This window comes from Lutra lutra, chromosome 9 (assembly GCF_902655055.1).
Source record: "Lutra lutra chromosome 9, mLutLut1.2, whole genome shotgun sequence".
Taxonomy (NCBI): Eukaryota; Metazoa; Chordata; class Mammalia; order Carnivora; family Mustelidae; genus Lutra; species Lutra lutra.
Genome location: NC_062286.1, coordinates 53,546,875 through 53,557,245, shown reverse-complemented (window position 1 = coordinate 53,557,245; position 10,371 = coordinate 53,546,875).

The window sequence follows — 10,371 nt, the reverse complement described above, 5'->3', positions numbered from 1 at the left end:
AAACCAAAAGTCGGACGCCCAACCGACAGAGTCACCCAGGTGCCCCAAAGGTCCTTTCTGTATTTCTAAAACTGTCATCCTAAGGTACATTTTAAAGCTGACTGCCGAATAATGAAAAATTGAAACCCATCTCCGCAAGCACTCTGTGTGTACTAATGTTGCATTTAAGTGTTTTAAGATTCGTTACTTGACGTAACTTTAATGGGCTATTATTCAGCAGTCTGTCAATATCAACAAGTAGGTAAAGGCCGCCCTAGTTGAGCACAGTTCAAGTGTCAGCTACCATTGTATACACTGCGAGTTGCTACCCGAACTACAAACACCCCTGCTAGATGTTGGGTCCACATATCATTATGTAACAGAGTTGCTTCACGATCAGTGACCAATCATGGTACTTCTCTCAAATTCTGCTAATGATTCGTTACTGCACATCCGTCGCTCAGTGCATTCATAGACCGCAAAGCATGGGTATGTTGTCTCCGTCCTACCCATGTGACATTTTACAAAAATGGATCCCCAAAAGAACTGGCCAACAAAGATGAAAGTGTAGAGAAGAAATGAAAAAATATTAATACTTGAAGTGAGACTTGAACGTAAATGGAGTTGTAGAAAAAATCAATGGTGAGAAGGTTGACACTGCTGCTGAGCCAAAATATGCCGCTAGAGGAACCTTCTGAAGGCACCCCTAACGTAAATGGGGAAATGGGTGTGATGAAAAGGATGAACATGGCCCAAAGGAAATGATGGTAAAAAAAATTCATGGTAAAGGAAATTGCAGAGTGATTTTACAATATTGAAGGTGCAGCTGATAAAACGGCAGAAGCGGGTCCAAACGTAAAAAGAGTAGGACAATTTGCAATCGTATAGAAAAGATGCTTACTCAGTGTCATAAAGTAACAGAAAAGGCAAGTACTGTTCCAACTACTCTTGATTAGTTGTTTGCAATGAAATAACACAAATTCTCCATGTTTTTAATGTTTTAAATTACAGTGTACTAGTGCTTTTTACAATTTTTCATTTTATTTTACACTTAAAACTGACAGTAAAAGTTTTTAATATTTTGACAGATTTTAAAGGTCACAGAACAATACTTTTCCCCATCAATTATTAAGATTACTTTGAATGACCATTTTTTTTCAGTTTTTTAAATCATTTTTTAAATTTATTTTCAGCATAACAGTATTCATTGTTTTTGAACCACACCCAGTGCTCCATGCAATCCGTGCCCTCTACAATACCCACCACCTGGTTCCCCCAACCTCCCACCCCCCCACCTCTTCAAACCCTTCAGATTGTTTTTCAGAGTCCATAGTCTCTCATTGTTCACCTCCCCTTCCAATTTCCCCCAACTCCCTTCTCCTAACTCCCCATGTCCTCCATGCTATTTGTTATGCTCCACAAATAAGTGAAACCATATGGTAATTGACTCTCTCTGCTTGACTTATTTCACTCAGCATAATCTCTTCCAGTCCCGTCCATGTTGCTACAAAAGTTGGGTATTCATCCTTTCTGATGGAGGCATAATACTCCATAGTGTATATGGACCACATCTTCCTTATCCTTTTTTTTTTTTTTTAATGGACCGACATTACTGTACAAGGCAAGGACTGTCTGCACCTGGGGACAGAGCCTACTTAAGGGAAAATTAATTTTGTTCTGTGTGTGTTCAAAGCCCACATTTAATGAAATAATGCACTAAAATATCAAACAAAAGTACTCTGAATTTCCATAAAGTTAAAAAATTTTTTACAAGAAAATACACATCTTAAATAGGAACTTTTATTAGAACAAAACTTTTATTATAACTCTCTCTCCTATGCATTCTATTTTATCCTCTGTATGTTTCACATTGAGATGCAAGTAATACTGGTTTTGTGTTTGTTCTATACCTGAATAGCCTGTTAATAATAAACATAAGTATATTAATTGCTTACTGACTTGTATGTCCCCATGTGGAATGGGGCACCTTCTCAGATCAGTCTAAGCTTTTTATTTGAGTTAGTTAGACAGTAGTTTCTCTCCCTCCCTCTTTCTCTCTCTTTAATTATAAAATACAAAAAGAGAATAATATGGTTAAATATTGATGACATTGACAGTGATTTTAGGGAAAATTAATTTTGATAAAACTAAGCGGTTGTGTGTTAAACTACTTTGGTAATAATTGACATATCTAAGTACTAAAATACTTCTTCTCCCTACTTTCCCTCAAAAAAAGAAAATTTAATATTGTATAAATATTATATTGTATAAATGTTATACAAATAATATTAAATATTAATATTTAATATTGTATAAATATTTATAAATCAATATTGTATTTGTTCATTGTGCCTATTTAGGAGACCAGACTTTTTGTGAGCATGCAAAATGTTAACAGAGAAAAGTATATCTAATTTAGAGTACTTCATAAAAAAGCTGAGTTTTGGAAATATTAAAGTTTGGAAATATTTTTAAAAAAGACAGGAAATCCAGAACCAATTAAGAAAAAAGTAGACAAAATCGACTACATATATAACAGTTTTTTAAACATGGCAAAAGACACCATAAATAAATTTAAGACAATAAATATTTTGGGTAAGTATTTGTAACACAAATGACAGAAAAATAGTTAATATCACACAAAAAAATTGTGGGGTGCCTGGGTGGCTCAGCTGGTTGAGCGACTGCCTTCAGCTCGGGTCATGATCCCGGACTTCCAGGATCAAGTCCCGCATCGGGCTCCCAGCTCCTTGGGGAGTCTGCTTCTCCCTCTGACCTTCTCCTCTCTCATGTTCTCTCTCACTCATTCTCTCTCAAATAAATAAATAAAATCTTTAAAAAAAATTGTACGGGCTATAAGGAAAAGAAAAGCCAATTAAAAATAAATAAAGAGTTGAACAATAATTCAGAGATGAGGAAATCCAAATGACCAATTATCATATGACAAGATGCTCAATCTTATTGTCAGGAAAATGTAAATTAAAACATCATTGATATACTTTTTCATATATCAGACCAGTAAAAGTGCAAAAAGTTTTCATATATGGGGTTGATAAGGATGCAGAAAATGAACACTCACTCTGTGAAAGAAGTGTGAATTATTACAATTTATTTGGAAACTGTCCTGGAAATATTTATTAAAATAAATTATACACTATGGTAGACACTGTTAGTTGCCTACCCAATAGCCACAGCTTTTTTCTTCCTTTCCAATAGAATCATAATTTTGTTTATAGAAGCAAGATGATAAATTGTAATTGATTTAAACCACCAGGACAATATTGTTTTTTTTTTTTCCCCAGTTACTTAATTTCCCAGTCTAGCAGTAGTCATGTAACTCACTTCTGGTCAAGAAAATGTAAAGGAAAGACTGCTGATAAATCTCTGGAAAGGCTTTTGGTTTGCTTTACTTATATAAAATACAAATGTGAGTGTTGCTACCTTTCCCCCTTTACCTTGAATATAAACATGCCTGATGCCTGGAGTTTGGCAGCCACTTTGTAACCACGAGGAAGCAAATGTGAGAACAAAATGCTAAGATGGTTAGGATAGCAGAACAGAGGGGCACCTGGGTGGCTTGGTAGGTTAAGCCTCTGCCTTCAGCTCGCTCGGGTCATGATCCCAGGGTCTTGGAATCGAGACTCGAGTCGGGCTCTCTGCTCAGCAGGGAGCCTGCTTCCTCCTCTCTCTCTGCCTGCCTCTCTGCCTATTTGTGATCTCTCTGTCAAATAAATAAATAAAATCTTTAATTAAAAAAAAAGGATAGCAGAACAGAAAAAACATATGAGGGCTTGGGTTCTTTAACCAATATCCATTATTACTTACCTCCAGACGTTTGTTATGTGAGAAAAACAAACCCTTGTTTGTTTAAGCCTCTGTTAGTTTCCATTACCGATCGCCACATATGCCTATAACTGGATGCATACATTCCTTTTGACTCAGCCATTTCTGTATGTGACTCCATCCTAGAGAAATGAAAGTACCAGTATGTAGAGATTTATGTATAATTTATGTATAACATTGTTTTTAGAAGCAAAGAACTGAGAACAAATGGAATGTCTATCAGTAGCCAGATGGCTAAATAAAGTGTAGTATATCCATAGAATAAATTGTTATATAACCATTAGAAAGAATGATTTAAAAGGAAGTCTATTGAACTTGAGGGATGTTCATGATGAATTATTATGTAAAAATGGCAAATTAGATAGTTAATATTTATAGTAAATCATTTGTGGAAAAGATCTCCGTATGTAAATGTTTGCATATTTCTACACAAGCATAGGAAAAAGGAATTAAAAATGCCTGCAGGAGTGAGGGGAGAAACACATTTGAATGAAACAAGCCTGAAGAAGAAAAGAATCTGTCTTAAATACTTTTTTTAAAGATTTATTTATTTATTTATGAGAGAGAGAGGGAGAGAGAAAGAGGGAGAGAGCACACGTGCCTGCTTCTGTGCACAAGAGCCTGAGCAGGGGGAGGGGTAGAGGGAGAGGGAGACAGAGAGAGAGAATCTCAAGCAGATTCTGTTTCAGGCACGGAACCTGACCTGGGGCTGGACCTCACGACCCTGACATCATGACCTGAGCAGAAATTCAGAGTTGGTCACCCAACCAACTAAGCCACCCAGACACCCCAATCTGCCTTAAATATCATCAAATTTTATTTTTATTGAACTGAGAAGCATCTAATGCGGCATAAATATATGTGGTATTAGCAATTATGTTTTAAATACAGAACTGAATAGAAGAAAAAAATTTTAGACACACAAAACAAATTTTATTATATAATAATTTTTATAAATAGACTATTTTTTTTACACTTTTTCAAAGGTTTTTTTTTTTTTTTTAAATTCCAGTTTGGTTAACATACAGTGTTATATTAATTCCAGGTGTACAATATAGTGATTCAACAATTCCATACATTACTCAGTGCTCATCATAAGTACACTCCTTAATCTCCATCATCTATTTCAACCATCCCCTCACCACTCCTCTGACGACCATCGGTTTGTTCTCTATAGAGTTAAGAGTCTGTTTTTGGGTTTGCCTCTTTTTCTTTATTCATTTGTTTTGTTTCTTAAATTCCACATATAAGTGCAATTATGTGGTATTTGTCTTTCTCTGACTGACTTATTTTGCTTAGCATAATACACTCTAGCTCCATCCATGTTGTTGCAAATGTCAAGATTTCCTTCCTTTTTATGGCTCAGTACTATTCCATTGTATATGTGGACTGCCTCTTCTTTATCCATTCATCAATCAAGGGACATTTGGGTTGCTACCATAATTTGGCTACTGTAAATAATGCTGCAATAAACACAGGGGCACATATATCTTTTCAAATTAGCATTTTCGTATTCTTTGGGTAAATACCCAGTAGTAGAATTACTGGATCACGTGGTAGTTCTAGTTTCAAACTTTTGAGGAACCTCCAGATTGTTTTCCAGAGTGGCTGCACCAGTTTGCATTCCCACCAACAGTGCAGGAGGGTTCCTTTCCCTCCCCATCCTCACCAGCGCTGTTGTTTCTTGTATTTTTGATTTTAGCCATTCTGACAGGTGTGAGGTTATATATCATTGTGGTTTTGATTTGCATTTCCCTGACGGTGAGTGATGTTGAGTATCTTTCATGTGTCTGTTAGCCATCTGTATGTCTTCTTGGGAGAAATCTCTGTTCTTTTTGTCTTGTGCCCATTTTTAAAATTGGGGTATATGTTTTTTGGGTTTTGAGTTATATGAACTGAATAGAAGAAAATTTTAAAATTATACATTTTTGTTTTCTCATAGTGCCTCACTCCCTTTTTTGTAGAACATGAATTCCAATTTTATTTCCTTCTGTACCAAGAATTCAAAGATAGGTCTTACTTTCCTTCTAATGATGTGATGGCGGAATTTAGTTTTGAATCTTTTACCTGGTGGTGATACTTAGTTTTCATAATGAAAGGTATCTGTTAACAACTGTGATACTTTGAAACAGAGACACAGTGTTCACACAGTTACAAAAAAAATAATGAGGGCGACTATCACAGGAAGACTTATAGAGCTCTGGCGCTCCGACGTCTTAGAGTGCCAGATCTTAAAAACTCCTCATAGTTCTTCATCTACACCATCAGTGTTAATTAAGAAAGACAACTGAGTAATGTCATTCTCACAACTTCCATGATGAGGGCTCATTCGCAGAATTCAGTCTTCACCTCCTCAAATCAGAGTTAACTTCAGATTATCACTTTCGTTACTAGAAAACTGATTTTTGTGTAGGCAAATGAGCCAGATTATCTCTTATCAGGTAAGTTGCCCAAAGACATTTGAGACAATGTGGATGGGCCTTGAGAGAATTATGCTAAGTGAAATAAGTCAGACAGGGAAAGGTAAATATTATACGATTTCTCTTCTATATGAAATCTAAAAAAGCTGAACTCAGAGCAACAGAGAGTGGAGTGGTGGTTGCAAAGAGCAGCGGTGGCGGAGATGGGGATATGTTGGTCAAAAGGTACAAACATCCAGTTATAAGGGGAGTAAGTCCTGGGGGTCTGATAGACAACATGGTGACTATAGTTAACAGTAGGGTATCGTATACTGGAAAGTTACTCATGGATGAGATCTTCAATGTTCTTACTACACACACACAGAATGGTCATTATGTGAGGGGATGGAGGTATTAACTAACTTCATTGTGGTAATCATTTTGCAATAAATACGTGTATCAAATTATCACACCATACACCTTAAACTTACATAATATTATATGTTAATTATACCCTAATAAAGCTGTGGAAGGAAAAAGAGGAAAACAAAATATTCCTGTCAAACCCACCAGGGCTGTGACAAAGTTCATGGTAAACCACTGGTCAGAACATGTAATGCATTTTTGTCAAGAAGCAAAGCTTCGCAGGGTAGAGAGGGAAGCAGGAAGGGTCACAAGGACCTTTTGACCTGTGAGGCGTCTGACTATACCAGTCAACGCCAAGTGCCTTCATTTAGTCACCTGCCCAGCAGGACCCAGCAATCCCATATGACATCAATCCTGGGCTTCAGGAAGCACACCTGGGTCCATCAATATAGCTTATGATTTTGTTACCCAAATTGTTACTGCATTACCTTCCATGTCTCAGACATCTGTATGGGGCCTCTGGGCAGGTCTCAGAGAGAAGGTGAGGTGTGAGCCTTCTGTTCTAGAAGGAACAGAAGCGTGCTCCGACAGAGAAGCAGAAAACAGGCATTTCCAGCAAGGAGAACCGTGCCGGCAGAGAAGCCGGAAAAAGCTGGGCAGAGTCCGGGACAAGCAGGCAGCTTGGGAGGGGAGGCTGCGGACGGATGGTGACCTGCGGACAGATTTTGGTGGGGCCACAGCGTGGTTTAGACATTTGAACCACATTTAGAAGTGGAGCTGTTTTATGGAAAAAAAAGAAAAAGAAAAAGAAAAAGAAAACCTGGCCACCGCGCTGGATGTCCAGGAGCTGGAGGGGAGGCGTGGCGTTCCCTTCTGCAGAGCTCTGGGCCCTCCTGCTCTTCACAAGGGCCGCCTCCCACCCCAGATCCCCGACTCTGCCGTTCATGCTGCCACCAAGCAGTCCCAGCATCACTCCTGGAAGCATTTGAAATTCTTGCCTCTGGTTAAGCATTCTTGGAAATTAAAGAGCGAGCAGGGGGAAAGACTGGCAGAGTGTCCGTGGAGAGCCATCATCAGCCCCTGCGCAGAAGGGACGAGGGGAGGTAGTGGTGTAAATGAAGTGTGTGCTCAGGGCCCAGCCCTGGGGTGTGAATCCTGTGCAGCAAGGGGTGAGTGGGGATGAAACATCTCAGCTCTCCCCTGGGGCCACTCAGTGGCCAGACCGGAGACCATGGGGTGAGAGGGGCCCGGGGTGGGCTGTACACAGGGGCACGGGGTGGACTGTGGATCTGAGAGGGCAAGTCAGCAGCACACCTAGTCATTTAGGGATAGAGAGCCAGGAAAGGCCCTCTCCTGAGACTCATTTGGGCTGTGGCCCCTCTATGGGGCCCCTCCTAAGGATGGTGAAGCCACAGGCTCAAACACCAGCAGGTGGGTGGAATGGGTTGGGCAGGGCCCGAGATGGCCCTCCATTACCAGGAAGCCCTGGAAAGCCACAGGACCCACAGCAGGACAAGGGCAGGATGGAGGCTCAAGTCTGGGCTCACAGATTCTTCCAGAAGAAGACTAAAGGAAGTGGATCCTTGGAGTGCTTGTAGCCCACAGACCCTTGGACAGGACTCTGTGGTTAGAGTGCTGGAGGGGTACTGAACCCCAGAGGTTTTGCAGCACAAGGTCTAGTCCACCAGGGGACCTGCTGTGCACTGGCGGTCACCTGGTCTCTCCTCAATGGTTTTGGTTGTCAGAGAGTCCCTTAGCCTAGGAGGCGGCTCTGGAAAAAAGACCCTCTACTGAGCAGAAATCAACACTTTTGCCTCTGGCTCTGCTTCTTGAAGCCACACTGCATAACATCCTATGTCCAAGGGCAGGTTCCTCACTCCTCTGGGTCCTTCACCATGTCTAAAGGTCGCAAACAGGGAGCACGACACTATAATTGGGGCCCCATTTGCCAGTGGGTCTCTGGAAATATTTCTCATGATGTGTCCCTCTCCCCGTGCCTTCTTCTACCTTGAACTGAAGGTCGGCAGAGGATCAGAGAGCAGAGTCCCCTTTGAACTGGACGATATATTAGTGGCATTTAGGATCACACTAGATTTTTTTTTTTTTATTCCAAAAATTGGGCTGAGCAAGTGGGAACGGGTAAACTTCATCTCAACAACTCCCTCAGCTAGAGAGGCAGGAGCCAGACAGATGGGCACTGGGGGCACAGGAACACCCCAGGGTCTCACAGCCAGCAAGCAGCAGGCCTGCAACCAACCCGGGTCTTTGCTCCCAGGGCCTCCTTCCACCACAGGGGTCTGGTACCCTTGCACTCTGGTTCGCTCTGTTGCAGGGGTTTCCTTTGAGACCAAAGACAGGTGGGAGAGTCATGCCACTTCCTCTCTTCTGATGGGGCAGGGTTTAAATGACGCTGGCTCCTCCCAGCACAGCCCTTAGGGGAGGTCACATTTCCAGATCTGAGGATTCCCTTTCTGGAACATGCAGGGCAGCCCAGCTCCAGGTAGTGGAGCTGTTCCTTTGTCCTGCTCTCAACTCCACTCCCCTGACCTCCTGGGAGGGGCTCCCCTGCAGGACGGGGACTTGCACCGGAGGACTTCATGGCACAGGGCAGCCTGTGGTCCCAAGGCACCTGTACAGCTGTCCATCAGGGCCTGAAGCTTCCATTGGAGTAAATGTCCCTGGAGAGAGGCTCCCCACCCCCTTTTTAAAAAATTTTTTTGCTTTTCCCTTCTCTCTTTCCTGTTTCCCTTCCGGCATAAATGTCACCATGTTTTCATTCTCAGTTGCAAAATTTGGTTCCTGAAAAGCCATTGCCCACTTGGGCAAGTGCTAGTCGCATGGTGCTCCTTACAGGCTCCAGTTTCCATAGGGGGAGTTTTCTTACTTCTCTGCCCTAGATGATCCTGACTGAAAGGAGGTCCAAGGGGCCATGCTTCCCAGGGGCTCCCACCTTCTGGATATATGGGATATGGACGCATGGCTGGGGGCAGGGGCTGGGGGATGCCCCGGGTAGGGACCAGGCACTGGCAGCTCCAGACATCAGACCTCGCCTGTGCTGTCTGCTCCCTGGGGCGTAGTGTGTTTAGAAGGCAGTAGGGATTGGATCAGAATCTCCAGGAGAGATTTTGAACAGATGCCAAGTGCCACCCCGACGACGGATTCTACAGTTTGACTAATCTAGGGTGGGAGACACTGGCTTGGTGGAAAAGGCGTGGCTAGCCCCAGTTGCGTGTCCACAGACACATTGCTGTCTATTTTTGAAGGTGGAAGGCTGGGACAGAAACCTCAGGGCCTGCCCAAGTAGCAAGTGCAGAGAGCAAATGTGGAAAAGGAGTTTTAGAAGATGGAGGAGGGAACGCTGGTGCTGGAATTCTGGGGGGCTGCTGGGTAAAGAGCTCAGAGTTGGCAGGAGGCAAGGTGAGGTCACACACACCCCCAAAATGGGGAGAGGCAGGAGGCAGGGCAATGCAGGGACCAGGTAGAACTGGGGTGTGAAATTTGGGCCAACAACATCCAACAAGTCGAGCCCCGTCTGTCCAGATCATGGAATCAAGCTGGCAACCACAAGTTGCCTGGATAAATGAGGGGAGATTGGTCTGGCTTGACTCAAAGTTCATCGGCGTTTTTTCCTAGGGAGTGTCCTGCCCGCAAAACCCCAGGCACCTGGCTAGATCCAGAAGCGGCCACCTGATACTGGCTCTGGCAGAGGGGGGCCTGGTAGGAGGGCTTGGAACTCAGGGAGGAGAAGGAGCAGGACAAGAAAAAAATCCCATGGGTTAGAAAC